The 15,938-nt window shown below is 36.2% G+C and overlaps 1 long non-coding RNA gene across 1 annotated transcript; it reads left to right on the top strand.

Moving 5' to 3' along the window:
• The first annotated feature begins 10,811 nt into the window (after positions 1-10,811).
• LOC140837306 (uncharacterized) lies at positions 10,812-12,012 on the top strand. Its single transcript, XR_012119292.1, has 3 exons — positions 10,812-10,894; positions 10,984-11,140; positions 11,593-12,012. It is a non-coding gene; the product is annotated as an uncharacterized lncRNA (long non-coding RNA).
• The last annotated feature ends 3,926 nt before the right edge of the window (positions 12,013-15,938 follow it).

Raw genomic sequence — 15,938 nt, forward strand, 5'->3', positions numbered from 1 at the left:
CAATTTTGGATCCGTTTTATCTTTCGGAGATGATGAGGTCAAAAAGGTGTTTCAAAAACTCGAAAATGCTGGTCTGAGAACATTTATGGGACAATCATCGCAGGATATATATCCAAAAGAACTTCAAGATTTCTATTCCTCTGGCAAAGTTGACTCAGAAGGTATCATAAATTCTACTGTTAATGATCAGTTGCTGACTATATCTGAAGATTCTTTTGGGGAATTATTTTCTTTACCTTGTGACGGATTAGCACAACTTTCGGATGTCAAAGCATCTGATATTGATGAAATGCAAATCCTTTTATCTGCTGATGGACGGAAAATTAAAGTTTCCGATCCTAAAAAGGAACTGAAACATGAAATTCAGTTGCTTGCTGATATAATTGCTAAAGGACTCTTAGCAAAAGCAGGATCATTTGCTGCACTTACATTGGAAAAGTTTCAAGCGATTACTACTATTATGACTGATCAAAAATTCAACTGGAAACGACTCATCTTCAACATACTGAAGAATATGTTTTTGTCGTCAAAACAATCCAAGGGTTTTGCCGTACAAATCAGTTATCTTTTGAAAGTAAAAGGTTTAGTGGATGCTGATTCTGAAAGATTATCGAAATTCAAGGTGTTCAATGCAAAGAACACTATGCCACCAAAAATCAACCTGGACATTTCTCCTGCCAAATTCGTCAAGATTAAGAAGGAGATTGGAATTGATCAGGCGACTACCAAATCAGTCAAGAAAACCAAAACGTTAGCTCAACTGAAGGCTGCCAAAAGGAAGTTGATTTTGAGTCCATCAGAGTCAGAAAAGACATCATCACCTCAAATTGCGAAAAAGCCAAGAACTCAAAGGGTTAAAACTACTTCTGAGGTATCCATTTCTACTGACAAAATGATTTCCTTTACTGATCAGCAGCCTATAGAAGCAGTTCCTCTACAGATTATCCCACAAGCTGATTCAGTAAGTACCATAAAGAAATCAGTTAGGACCCAGGTTCCTGTTACTCAAATACCTCGACCAATTGGTGTAGCACCTGCCAGACCCAAAGGAATAAAATTTGTAGAACAAATTGAATCAACTCGAACTGGACTGGAAATTCCTCATATCATGAGTACTGATAAAGGGAAAGGGAAATTGATTGAAGAACCCAGACCCTCCAACCCGATTCAGACTCATATTGATCTTGTATGGGGAAAGGTGAATAATTTTGCTACTGCAAAAACTAAGTCCTATGATGCTTGGGTAGGCTATCGTACTGAGGTTTTTGCCAAGCAACTGAAGGAAAAGTCCGAGCTCCGAAAATTCATCAAGCTGGAGGCCTTTGTTCTTCGAACTGTCAAAGCTGCCTCTATTGCTCAAGCCTTAGAGAGGAAAAGTTATTTCTTTGATCAGATGAGAGCGAAGAAGCTGGCTCAATTTGTCGCTAAGCTTAAAGACAATTACTTGCCAACTGGTCCTACTGCATATGCTGATCAAGCTGTAATTACTCAGCTTGACACTGACCTTATAGGGCTACTTTCTCGGATCAAATTTTGGGAATTGGATCAAGAGCTAGTAGTCTACCAAGAAGATTCAGATGATGATGTGGAACTAGTTGAAGAAGCACCCTCTAACACTACAGAACCATCATCAGCTTTAGTTCTTGTTCCAACTGAAGAGCCAATTTCTGATAAGCTTTCTTCACCTCCTATTGAACAACAACTATATACTGAAGCTGAGTTGACTTTCGCTCATATTGATGAAGTAATTCAAGCCGTGGTAGAAAAATCCAACCTTAGTGAACCAGTTAATGATAAAGTAGATCATTCTGTTGATCAAACCCATCCAGAGGTCACTATTCCTTCAGAGGAAATTGTTCCACCAGATCAATCTGTTGATCAGGTTATACCAACAGAAATGCCAGATGACTCAATCGATCATTCCCTAGAGACATCAGTTCAGGTTGTGCCATCATCAACTGAACAAAATCCTTCCTCACAATCTCAGGATCAAGCAGAAATCCCTGCTAATGATATTTCAGTTCGAAATGTTACTGAAATAGTTTCAACTGATCAAGCCTTGATCGTTTCTGAACTTGATAAGGGTAATGCAAGCACTTTTCGCCAATCCAATCCTCCATCTTCAGCAGATTTTGATCTCATTTTTGAAGAAGTCCAACATATGCAGGACAGCATGAATCAAATCATTACTGCCATTTCCAAAATTCAAAATACACAACTTTCGCACAGTCTGAAATTGGAAGAAAATCAGGAATCCTTGAAAAGATTGCAGGAAGAAGTCTACGTTGAACAACCTCCAGGTTTTATCAATCATAATTTCCCTGATCATGTTTATTATTTGAACAAGGCATTGTATGGTCTCAAACAAGCTCCACGAGCTTGGTATGAAACCCTATCAAAATTCCTAACTGATCATGATTTTACTGTTGGATCAGTTGATAAGACTTTGTTTAAATTCTCGAAAAATGATCATATCTTACTTGTTCAAATCTACGTTGATGATATTATATTTGGGTCAACTAACCCCAAACTATGCAAGAAATTTGCTAAGTTGATGCAGGAAAAGTTCGAGATGAGCATGATGGGTGAGCTGACATTCTTTCTTGGTTTACAAGTGAAGCAACTGGATTTAGGAACATTTATTAGTCAAACAAAATATACCAAGGAATTGCTGAAGAAATTTGGCATGGAATCTTGTTCAACAGCAAGTACTCCAATGAGCTCATCAGTTAAATTAGATACTGATCAAGGGGGAATATCAGTTGAGACGACACTTTACAGAGGTTTAATAGGTTCTTTATTGTACCTAACTGCTAGTCGTCCTGATATTATGTTTGCTGTTTGTATATGTGCAAGATTTCAAGCTAACCCTAAGCAATCACATTTTTCTGCGGCCAAACGTATCTTGAGATATCTTAAGGGCACGGAAAATGTTGGTTTATGGTACTCTAAATACTCATCTTTCAATTTAGTTGGCTATTCAAATGCAGATTATGCAGGATGCAAGCTTGATCGAAAAAGCACAAGTGGATCATGTCAGTTTCTAGGAGACAGACTGATCTCTTGGTTCAGTAAAAAGCAAACATCCATAGCAACTTCCACAACTGAAGCAGAATATCTTGCTGCTGGAAGCTGCTGTGCACAACTGCTTTGGATTCAGCAACAACTGAAAGATTATGGTGTCGATGCAAAGGAGTCACCGATATTCTGTGACAACACAAGTACAATCGCTATAACATATAACCCAGTTCTTCACTCCAGAACCAAACACATAGATGTCAGACATCACTTCATCAGGGATCATGCACTGAAGAAGAACATCAGATTGGAGTATGTCTCAACGGAACAACAAGCAGCAGACATCTTCACAAAACCACTACCAGAGGCTAAGTTTTCTTATTTTCGAAACATTCTTGGTTTAATTGATTTATCTTAAATATTATTAGAAATATAACTTCTTCAACAGAATTAAAAACAGAAAATAAGAACACAATAAATTAAGAATAATATTTCATTAAGAATACTAACGTTCCCAATTTACAGAAGAAATCATAGATCCAACTGTATCTAGCCATGCTCTAACCCAATCATTCAACTCATAGATCCGAACTCTGGCAAATGCTCTAGACTTCGAAATTTTATCAACAACATGCCATTCATTCCACAGCAGTGCCTCTAAAAGACATTTATCCTCCACCAACTCTCTAACATGGCTAACCTCAAAACGAGCAAGATATTTCAGTGCTCTCCTTTCCTGAGCACGAGTAGGAATGACACCACTGTCACTCACATTCTTCAACTCTTGAATTTTTTCCCAGGTTGTCAGTACCTTTTGAAAGACATATTTCTCCATTTTTATTTTAATTTCAGCTAAACGAGGGGCTGACTGATCAGTTACATGAACATGAGTGCTACTGCCTGTATCAGAATCAGACATATTAAAAGTTTTACTGATAATATATCCCATTGTGATCACTATTTATAGGAAAATGAAGAAGCCGAAGAGTTTTAAGTCATTAAATATGTCTTTCCTATTTACCAAGGATTTTTAATTATGAGTTAATTATTAATAACTCATATTAGTTTGAATATTATAACCAACTTATTAAAATTAATCCTTTATCAGTTTATTTGTTTATCACAACTGATATCAGTTAGCGTTTAAGTGTTTATATCTCATCGCAGATCATTGTGCACAAAAACAAAATAAAATGACACATTAATCAAAATAAATATTTCATTCATCCATAAATATTTGATAGGATTACATGATCATAAGTTTCCTTCACACTAGCTATCCACATGTTCATCCAAGCAGCTAGTGCTGGGGAAGAAGTTTTGCAGAAACTATGTGAAGATGCGATGTTGTTAAGAGTCTCCAACTCCTTACGCAACATCAATTCATAAAGGTGGCCCTCCTTGAAGGCATCCACCTCTGCAGAAATTTTTAAGTGCTCACGCACTTCTCTCAACTGGGCCATCCGCCTAAAGGTGGTGACCCTTCCTGAGTTGTACAGGAGCTCCAGCTCCTGTAATTCTTCCCAGTAGGGAAGACTAGCATAGAAGACCTTGTCTTCTATCGCAGCTTTTTGTGCCTCAAGTGAAACTGGAACGACGCTTGAACTACTTGCTCCTGCCATTTCTTCTTAAAACTTTTCTGCTGATACTTGTGACTAACTTTTCAGTCTTATTTATAGGCAAGGACAAGGAAAACGAAAGGACGCTTCTCTCTGTGACGATTGATATGCCAAGCACTATACTCGTCTTTAATCATTACTGTCTATTGCCGTCATTTTTCTTTAATGCATTTATTTAGGGGGAATGATGGTCTAAGAGATTAACTGAGAAGACAGTTGTTAGTGAATTCCTAACTGAAAGGACTCAGTTTTTCCTAACTGATCGTTCAGTTGAAAATTCTACTAATCTTCTCATCAAAGTTAATAAATTAAACATATTATATTCCAAATCAAATGACGTGACTATCTGCTAAATCATGATGAATTTAAGTTTACAACGTGTACACGTTTTTAACCGCTCAAAATTGCACACACATGGCACGCGTACATTATTTTTTGAAAAACACAAATTATTTACGGACTGACACGTGTCCAAAAATTTGAATAGTCACGAACATATGTACAATTGCCCGCTTCATTTCAGTTCTACTTTTTCACAAACTGCCGAAAGTAAGAACAAATATCTTCTCTAAATTTCTCTTTCAGCAAATCACCCAGTACGAAATGACGACTCAGATTCCCGCTTACATGCTTAATGCTATGACAATCAATTTTGGATCCGTTTTATCTTTCGGAGATGATGAGGTCAAAAAGGTGTTTCAAAAACTCGAAAATGCTGGTCTGAGAACATTTATGGGACAATCATCGCAGGATATATATCCAAAAGAACTTCAAGATTTCTATTCCTCTGGCAAAGTTGACTCAGAAGGTATCATAAATTCTACTGTTAATGATCAGTTGCTGACTATATCTGAAGATTCTTTTGGGGAATTATTTTCTTTACCTTGTGACGGATTAGCACAACTTTCGGATGTCAAAGCATCTGATATTGATGAAATGCAAATCCTTTTATCTGCTGATGGACGGAAAATTAAAGTTTCCGATCCTAAAAAGGAACTGAAACATGAAATTCAGTTGCTTGCTGATATAATTGCTAAAGGACTCTTAGCAAAAGCAGGATCATTTGCTGCACTTACATTGGAAAAGTTTCAAGCGATTACTACTATTATGACTGATCAAAAATTCAACTGGAAACGACTCATCTTCAACATACTGAAGAATATGTTTTTGTCGTCAAAACAATCCAAGGGTTTTGCCGTACAAATCAGTTATCTTTTGAAAGTAAAAGGTTTAGTGGATGCTGATTCTGAAAGATTATCGAAATTCAAGGTGTTCAATGCAAAGAACACTATGCCACCAAAAATCAACCTGGACATTTCTCCTGCCAAATTCGTCAAGATTAAGAAGGAGATTGGAATTGATCAGGCGACTACCAAATCAGTCAAGAAAACCAAAACGTTAGCTCAACTGAAGGCTGCCAAAAGGAAGTTGATTTTGAGTCCATCAGAGTCAGAAAAGACATCATCACCTCAAATTGCGAAAAAGCCAAGAACTCAAAGGGTTAAAACTACTTCTGAGGTATCCATTTCTACTGACAAAATGATTTCCTTTACTGATCAGCAGCCTATAGAAGCAGTTCCTCTACAGATTATCCCACAAGCTGATTCAGTAAGTACCATAAAGAAATCAGTTAGGACCCAGGTTCCTGTTACTCAAATACCTCGACCAATTGGTGTAGCACCTGCCAGACCCAAAGGAATAAAATTTGTAGAACAAATTGAATCAACTCGAACTGGACTGGAAATTCCTCATATCATGAGTACTGATAAAGGGAAAGGGAAATTGATTGAAGAACCCAGACCCTCCAACCCGATTCAGACTCATATTGATCTTGTATGGGGAAAGGTGAATAGTTTTGCTACTGCAAAAACTAAGTCCTATGATGCTTGGGTAGGCTATCGTACTGAGGTTTTTGCCAAGCAACTGAAGGAAAAGTCCGAGCTCCGAAAATTCATCAAGCTGGAGGCCTTTGTTCTTCGAACTGTCAAAGCTGCCTCTATTGCTCAAGCCTTAGAGAGGAAAAGTTATTTCTTTGATCAGATGAGAGCGAAGAAGCTGGCTCAATTTGTCGCTAAGCTTAAAAACAATTACTTGCCAACTGGTCCTACTGCATATGCTGATCAAGCTGTATTTACTCAGCTTGACACTGACCTTATAGGGCTACTTTCTCGGATCAAATTTTGGGAATTGGATCAAGAGCTAGTAGTCTACCAAGAAGATTCAGATGATGATGTGGAACTAGTTGAAGAAGCACCCTCTAACACTACAGAACCATCATCAGCTTTAGTTCTTGTTCCAACTGAAGAGCCAATTTCTGATAAGCTTTCTTCACCTCCTATTGAACAACAACTATATACTGAAGCTGAGTTGACTTTCGCTCATATTGATGAAGTAATTCAAGCCGTGGTAGAAAAATCCAACCTTAGTGAACCAGTTAATGATAAAGTAGATCATTCTGTTGATCAAACCCATCCAGAGGTCACTATTCCTTCAGAGGAAATTGTTCCACCAGATCAATCTGTTGATCAGGTTATACCAACAGAAATGCCAGATGACTCAATCGATCATTCCCTAGAGACATCAGTTCAGGTTGTGCCATCATCAACTGAACAAAATCCTTCCTCACAATCTCAGGATCAAGCAGAAATCCCTGCTAATGATATTTCAGTTCGAAATGTTACTGAAATAGTTTCAACTGATCAAGCCTTGATCGTTTCTGAACTTGATAAGGGTAATGCAAGCACTTTTCGCCAATCCAATCCTCCATCTTCAGCAGATTTTGATCTCATTTTTGAAGAAGTCCAACATATGCAGGACAGCATGAATCAAATCATTACTGCCATTTCCAAAATTCAAAATACACAACTTTCGCACAGTCTGAAATTGGAAGAAAATCAGGAATCCTTGAAAAGATTGAAGGATATTCAATCTACTGTTACTGCTCTCTCTTTTGCAGTTGGTGATATTCAGAAAAATAGAGGTATCATGTCCAGTCTGACTGCCACTCAAGAATTGATTAACCAACGCGTCAACAATGTGGAATCGCTTGTGTCTCGGAAAATTGAACTAATGCAAGTCACGTTGACTACTGCTATTGAAAATATGTCATCATCTGTCGTGGTCCTCTCTTCTCACGTTCGCAAGCTATCTGACAAGATGGATGTATTTGACAAAAAAGGGGAAAGCAGCTGAAGAAACTGATATCATTTGACCAGTTATTTTATGATTCAGTTATGATAAAGAATTAGAAGAAGAATTAATCAAGCTATTATTTTCAACTGATACCAGTTTCTCAGACTTCTACAAGAAATCCAAATATTCTATGATTTAGTTGCGTAATCTATTATCAACAAAGAGCTGAGTTAAATCTCTTGGTTTTGTCAAACACCATAAAGGGGGAAATTGTTGGAAACTAAATTCTGGAGTTTGACAAAACATAAAATCAACTAATACATGAAAGCATATTCGGCAGCTGAACATTCAACTAAAATCAGTTGACACAAACTGATCAGTTGAGAACTGATCAGTTAAAACATTCAGCCGAAAACATTAAAGCTTCTCAACTAATGATACCTCGGGAAAGATCATTCAACAGACAAAAAGACATATCAGACAGCAACTGAATATGGAAAGCCGCACTGCATAGAAAAACGTATTTCGGCTATTGAGATTAATACGCCGTCTTACAATAAATGATGAAGCGGCAATCAAGAACTCTGTCCAAGAAATGATAAGGAGGCAATCAACGGATACGAGAATTCAAAATTACCGTTGAAAGATAAGTCTATAAATATGACTAAAGAGCAGTTGACAAAAAGAGACGATTGACCAATCTCAAACTTGCCATTACTCTATTAAAAATCTCTGCTCACACCTATCAGATCTATTCGTAGCAATCAAGGCTACATATTGAGCAATCTAGCACTGTGAAATATTGATAACTCGATAAGTGCTAAGTTCAGTTACTTACAGAGATCATTGTATTATACTAAGAGTTTCAGTTCAGGCAATAGATAAGTCCTAACTGAAGTGGGTCTGTACAAGCGTTGTACTCGATCAAAGTCTTTTAGTGAATATCCTATCCTTGTGATAAAGGGGTGACGTAGGAGTTATTCAATTCTCCGAACATCCAGAAACATATTGTGTTGTCTTTACTTCAGTTTTTTACTTCCAGTTAGATATTCTATCTTTCAATCAGTTTATTTTCCGCAACTGCTTATTCAGTTTAACTGATTGATAATTGACAGACGGGATACTCAGTTCAGTTTGTAACAAAACTGAACTACCTTTTTCGAAAAACATTTAAATTTCTAGAAGTGTTTATTCAACCCCCCCCCCCCCCCCCCCCTTCTAAACACTCCTTAGTCAATAACCGATCCTAACATACTGTTGTTTTTTTCCATGTGTGGTGTTTGGGGAAACATTTAGGTCGTTCAAGGGATTATAAATGAGCTGGAATCACAAGGAGCATTTCCCAAGAGCAACTCGAGGGTTTCACCGGTTGCAACTTACTGTGGGCCGAGGTTGGTATATGTGGATTTTAACTAGTGTTTAGACAGATTAAGCTACGAAGTTGGTTGTTTTTCCGATGTTATGACGATGATACTTTAGAAATGTGGTAGCAACGAGACATTATAACTGGACTACGGAAGTGGGACTACTGACCAAATAATGGTAATGAAAATTAAGAAAAATTATTAGAAGCTAATTATGGTTTGGACAGTGCTGTCAGATTATCAATTTACTGCGTAGTATCTCATTCTTAACTCTTGCTGACATATGTTGTGACTGATGATGTCTCGCTATAGTAGGATGAAAGGGAATTAATGCATCTTTTTTCCTAGCATAAATTGTGTTAGACTTAGAGGGTGGTTGACTAAACTTATTAAAATCAGCTCATGAGTTGTTTTAAAAATAAGTCGTTAAAGTGTTCGAATAAACATATTTTAAACAAATTAAAGATGTTGATATATTTGACATTGTAAGATCTTTTTATTGTTTAAATTACCAAAAAGAGTGTAATATTATGAAGGTTATCTAAAAATAGTTTCAAATTTTTATCATAACTGTTAAACTTTTATTTAAAAAATAAAAATATTTCATATTTTAATTTAGAAAATTGATGTTCTTTGGGAATCTTTTTTTTTTTTTAAAGTAAGTTCATCCTAGTTTTTTTTAAAAACAGCTTGTTTTGACCGCTTATGAGTTGTTTGACAAAATTGTTGCCAAACAAATTGGAAGAGCTTATAAGCTCAGTCAAATACCCTCTTAGTTATTTAAGAGATTGAAAGAGTTGATCCCCGGTTTCAAATATTAAAAATATGGTAAATCCCTTTACCCAGAACAGCTTCTGATTTTCTACATGGTAACCAGCTCTGGGAAAGCACGTTCCTTCAATGTTGTTCTTTTGTGGAGTGAGGTTCTATTTTTTCCTTGGCAATTCTGATGATCCATTTCTGTTGATAGATACCGAGATCTTCTCATCAAATTGTTTTGATCAGAAATGATTTATTCCAAATCTTGGATTCTGATCTTACCTTATTTGCATCTAATTGCTTCTTAGAGGAATTTTTGAACTGATGATTGCTTGATGTCATTGTCAATGATAATTTACATATGCTAATTGCAGGTTTGTTGAACTATATGGCAACTCTCCCTGCATATGTGGCATCAAATCCACTTTCGGCTCCCCTGACTGATGTAGCTTTCTCTCATGCAGTTACACTACTTCCTGTAACTAAGGTATCCATTTCATATTTTATGCCGAAAAACAAGGAGATTGACAGGATTATGTTATCATCTGATGATACAATCCACAACTTCCCTCACAATCTTCGTCCTTACATCCCACTTCTGCCACCTGCTGATTGGTGCATTGAGTTCATCACATGAAAGTTTATTTACCCCTTTAATTATTTGCATATTATGGAATATTGCTTCAAAAATTATTAATGTTAGACTTAATTAGGTGTTATTACTTTGAAATGCACTCACTATTGAATAATTATTTACTGCTGAAAGAGCGACCTTCATCTTTCATAGCTTTCTCTATTTGTCCACAGTATGTTCTTGCTACATGAATTTTCTTGCCTCTTACGACAGTTAGTTTTCCTATGAGACATAACAAAGAAAGGAAGAAATTAATAAGTTACTTTTCTTTTGATACTTTTACCTAAACTGCAGTTCAAAGGCAGGCCATGTGGTCCAGTTTGGCACATGAAATGACAGCGGAGTTTCGTGGTCTCTGTACTGAAGAGGTAAAAATATCATTTGAAGATATCACGTCTGTTATATCAGATTGTGTGTTGAGGATGGACATGTGCTTACATTTTATTTGGGTTCACAGGCATATCTGCACCAAGAGCTTGAAAAGCTGCATGATTTAAGAAATAAAGTTAAATTGGACGGTGAACTCTGGGATGCGCTTGTATCCAGCTCTAGTCAAAATTCTCACATGGTTCAAAGAACTACTCGTTTGTGGGACTCACTGCTATCTCGCAAGAGTAAGTTACATTATATTTTGGTTTTCTTAATTTTCTAACATTTCAAGTTCCTCATTTGGATTTCTTGGAATCCTGCAATAAAGTTCCACACACAGTTTTTGGGGTTGTTGTATGTGTCAAGTTTTGTGAAAATTTCTTATTTATGCATAATGATAGTTTATTAAGCAGATTATGTTCTCTTGCTAAGTCCTGATTTATTTTTACTTTATATGAGACATGACGGGGCATTTGCTATTAAATTTAGGAATTAATGTTCAAAATCTATATTTTCTCTTGTTTTTCTTTCAAAGATTCAAGCCATGTGATTTGAAACATGATATATTGTATTTGTTAGTTCAATGAATATGCCAGCTAAAGTTCAGTTTGATTGGAAAATGAGTGATCAACAACACCTTTTAGTTTCATCTTATAGAATACTAAGCACAATCGTTTCCATGCATAATCTTGTTTAGGTCAACATGAGGTTCTTGCTTCAGGGCCAATTGAGGATCTTATAGTCCATCGCGAGCATTGGCAATATCGGTAACTTCATTTTATTCATTAGCTCCCCTTATATTTGTGCCTTACATGATGCTTCAGGTATCGCATATCTGGTTCATCGTTGCTAGCAACGATGGATCAAAGTTCGGTAATACCATCTGCAAATTTAACTCTTGAACGGTCGAACACTAAGGAAACGGAGGGTATATAGAAATGTCTAAACAATGAAAGAAAAATTAACTCTGATGTTTCACTCTCTCGTGGAAACGAAGAAAATTCTCATTGGTTAGATGAAAGAAACAGGAGAGGGCAGCATACTGTTGACATAGCAGAAGTCTTGCGACGTTGGACCCATGCTTTGCAGCGCATTCACAAGCAATCATTCCAATTGGTATGCTACTTTATGCAGAATCAATTTTTTCCTTGCGTGCAAATAAATTTTTCAGTCAGGGTATTATTTGCTCTATGAGAGTTTGGATTGTGAATAGTTCTTGACTTGATTACATTCCTGACCGAACCTGTCCTAAACGTCCTTTTATCAAATGTATTTTGTGTCCTTGGTATTGTGATTCCATCTTCTCATTGTTCATTGAAATTGTTAAGTGCCTTTGTGAGACAGATGTATAAAATGAGTGACTTGGATAAGATTTTATTGGAGAGATTGGTGAATTGAGAATAGGTTATGCATATGAGCTTTCTGTTTATCCATGTTAGTTTAAGTATAAAACTTAAACACTCATGTATTTGCTGTATCAAATTTAGTTCAATTTTTTTATTTTTGACGGAATAGGTCTACTCAATTTCACGTAGTTTGTAAAATTTCTCTATCAAAATATCAGTGCATAGTGCTCCTACGTAGTTGTTGTTGTTTAGGTGTGGCAGGTTCTTTTGCATAAATTGTTCATTTGCTAATTAGCTTGCACATAACCTTAAAATACTTCTTTTCGGTTAAAATTCAAATGCTTTTCTTGAAGAAACTATTCTGATTTACAAAGTCATTGAAAAATGAGCAAGTTGCAAGTGTTCAAAGTGTATACTTGGAGAAATTATTGCGAGGAATTGTCCGTTTAACTTCTAGTGGTCACCTTGCAATTTCAGAGGCCAAACATGTGTTTAAGAAAAAATTGCAATCATAATGTCCAATGAATTTATAAAAGGGTAAAGATTTCCATTTAATATAAAGGAGCCTAATTGTGACTATGAGGACCTATTTAACAATAAAAATGTAAATTCAAAAATGTTTACTGATTTTGTTAAGTTGCCACTTGTTTTTTTTCAAGTTTTACCATACTAGCTGTTTATGCCGGTCATTTGGAGACATGTTTCATGCTAACTTTGGCACATGCAAAAACAAATGATGGTGAAGGTCCAGCGCTCCTACAGAGTGTGCATGATGGTGGTACCATCAGTCATACTGAATCTTTGGCTGCAACCCTTGCTGAACATGCGCTATCCAGGTGAACAATGGTATGACTAACGTACTTTATGTGTTTGCTGTGATGCAGAGTTTACGAGTTTGTTCAGACTGTTGATGGTTGTACCATGAAGCTTACACCTCATGCTAAATGGTTTTTTATACTTACACCAAATTTAGCTGAACTAAGTTTAATAAGAACCTTGTTGGCTTATTTTCTCTTTCTATGTGTTGTGAAGTGGTAAAGTCAGTTGTTGATTTTGTAAATTTTCAAAATGTACATGTGCTTATCAATCAACTAAAAGATGTTGCTCCAGCTATACGAGACTCGATCGCGGAGCTTACAGAAGATGTTAATAGTATTTCTTCCAATCTTCCTCCTTTTCTGAATCTTAGATCAACCTCACCTGTCCAGGCACATAATAATGGAGTTAGTTTGCAAGTATCGTAAAGTTTGAACTTGTGTGTTTGACGCACACAAGATACAGAGCCTAAAGTGTACTTTACGAGTAAACTCTCAAAATCGAGTGACATACTTGAGGGCGATCGTTTATTTCTTTAAGTGACGTTAGAGGTTTTGTAGAGAGGACAAAAAACTGAGAAAAAAAAAAGAAACTCGAGTGAATTTTCATTGGAGTGACCAGTGAGGATTCGCGGTGATGAAATTTGATCTTTTATTGTTTTATACTAACATTTTCTTTCTGATATAATGGTTTACGATCTCCAATTTCAAACTATGTTAGAGGGATGGATAGAGTGTGGGAGAAGAAGTTTAAGCCCTTACGTGATAGGTCTAGGCGGTGCGAGGAAGAGGAGATGTATGATATACAAGTTGGTGAGAATAGGGGAGGTAGAAGATTTGGAAGGAATAGATAATTGCATTTGGATCGTGATGATGATAGGCGATGTGAGGAGAATAGTAGAGTGGGCAGAAGAAGTGGATGTGATGTGCATAGGGAGTCGTTGACATCCACTTGGCGGACGAGCTTGGAAAAGAAAATCATTGCTAGGCCAATGAAGGAGTCGAGACGTCAAACTACCAAATATGAATATCAAGGTACATTTAACAACTCAAATTCTAGTACTTGTGATATTATATGTTGTTGGTGTTTAGCAGTTGGGCATGATATCAGCTAATGTCCACGTGAGGATGTGACAGTAGTAGAATCGTCCGTTGAGCTTGAACCTCAAATTGTGGTCGAGGTTGTAATTGAGCCTGAATTTGAGTTTGAGGTTGATTTCGTAGTTGAAATTGAATCTTAAGTTGAGGCTAGAGTTGATGATGATGGTATCCACTAGTTAGTGAGTTGAATGTTGTTGAACCATTTACGGCGGAAAGTGAATCATTGAGTCTCGAAGAAGTTTCTAACTTGTCTAATATGGAGGAGGAGAGTAGGCAAGAAAAAATTAAGTTGCATACATGTTTGGAGGAACTTTGTGCTTCTCTTGTTCAATTGAATCCAAAAGGAGTCCTTGGGGTTCAATTGACACTTTATGAATTGAGAGAAAACAAATGTGAAATGGCCGAAAGAAAGAGATAACAAAAGAGTGAGAGGACCATAGAAAGAAAAAAAAAGAATAAAATGATGAGATGAGAAAAAAAATAAAAAGAACAAGAGGCCAAAGAAAAAGAAAAAGAAAAATAATTTGAAGTCCCAAAAGATTGAGGTAGAGAGTTGTTTATTCTTACATAAACCCTTTCATGTACCTTTTTACAAAGTGGTTTATTCTCATTCTGATTATACAGCCGGTTCAATCCCGAACATTGTTATTTCTCCTTTGTAGGATTTTGATGAAGTCATGATGAGGAAGAAAAGAAGTGTTGATGATGGGAAAATGCGATGAGATGATCCATGTAATGTTGAGAGCAATCACTGTTAGGTAAGCATAGTTGCCACCACAACAACTATGAGGTATGACTTTCTTCGTTATCTTAATTGTATATTGTTTTGTTTTCAAGAGCTTGGAGAACATGTTGCAAATTTTGTAGTTGGGGGAACGTATTTAAGTTCGGCCGTTGTCACATTTTTATGGCTTCGGGAGTAATGAGAAGTTGTATGTGCATATAGTGGGTTTTGATTTCTCACGAGTTGTTAAATTGACGGGAGTTATTGAATACAAGAATGTATATGCATTGGAGATAAATTCTGCTGCCGTGTTGAATGATTTCATGTGTCATACATGTAGTGTGTCATACTTGCATGACATATCTTTTATTGGTGATGGTTGTGAAGATTATATGGTTGGTTATAATGATTTCTATGATCATGATAAATATTGGGTTAAAGAGAATAAATTATTTGGTCTATATTCATTTCATGATCGACGTGTTCTTGAGACACATAAATGTAATTTGATAGTTGATAATATTCATGATTATATCTGTTGGTTGCATATGAAGAGATATGTTAAGTTGTGCACTGAAAGATGCATTGCATATAGGGAAAATGCACGTAAGCTTGATTCTTATGTGTTGCATGAAGTAATTATTATTCCTAGTGAACTATGATTGTGCATTTGTGTGGAGATTTTTGTGTTGTTAACTAGGTCTAAGAAGGGGATGAATTTAATTTTTACTATGCTTAATGAGATTTTATTAATGTCATTTTGTATCATTTATTATTTATCGTATGGAGCAATGTATGAATACATAAGAAAGGCAACCGTGATGTTGGGATTTCCAGTACTGATGGATCGAGCAAATGATAATGCCTACAAACTTAAGTTTAAAGGTAAGCATGTTGATAATATAATTCTTTTATTACCGACTTGCTTCATTTTTGCGTAGGCAATCAAGATTTGAGGACCAATCTTTTTGAAGAAGGGGAGTATGATATGAATCTGTCGAGCATGACGTGCTAAATCTTGCGATTCAAAACTTTAAAGAATTCGGATGCATAGCAA

Source organism: Primulina eburnea, chromosome 7 (assembly GCF_022965805.1).
Source record: "Primulina eburnea isolate SZY01 chromosome 7, ASM2296580v1, whole genome shotgun sequence".
Taxonomy (NCBI): domain Eukaryota; kingdom Viridiplantae; phylum Streptophyta; class Magnoliopsida; order Lamiales; family Gesneriaceae; genus Primulina; species Primulina eburnea.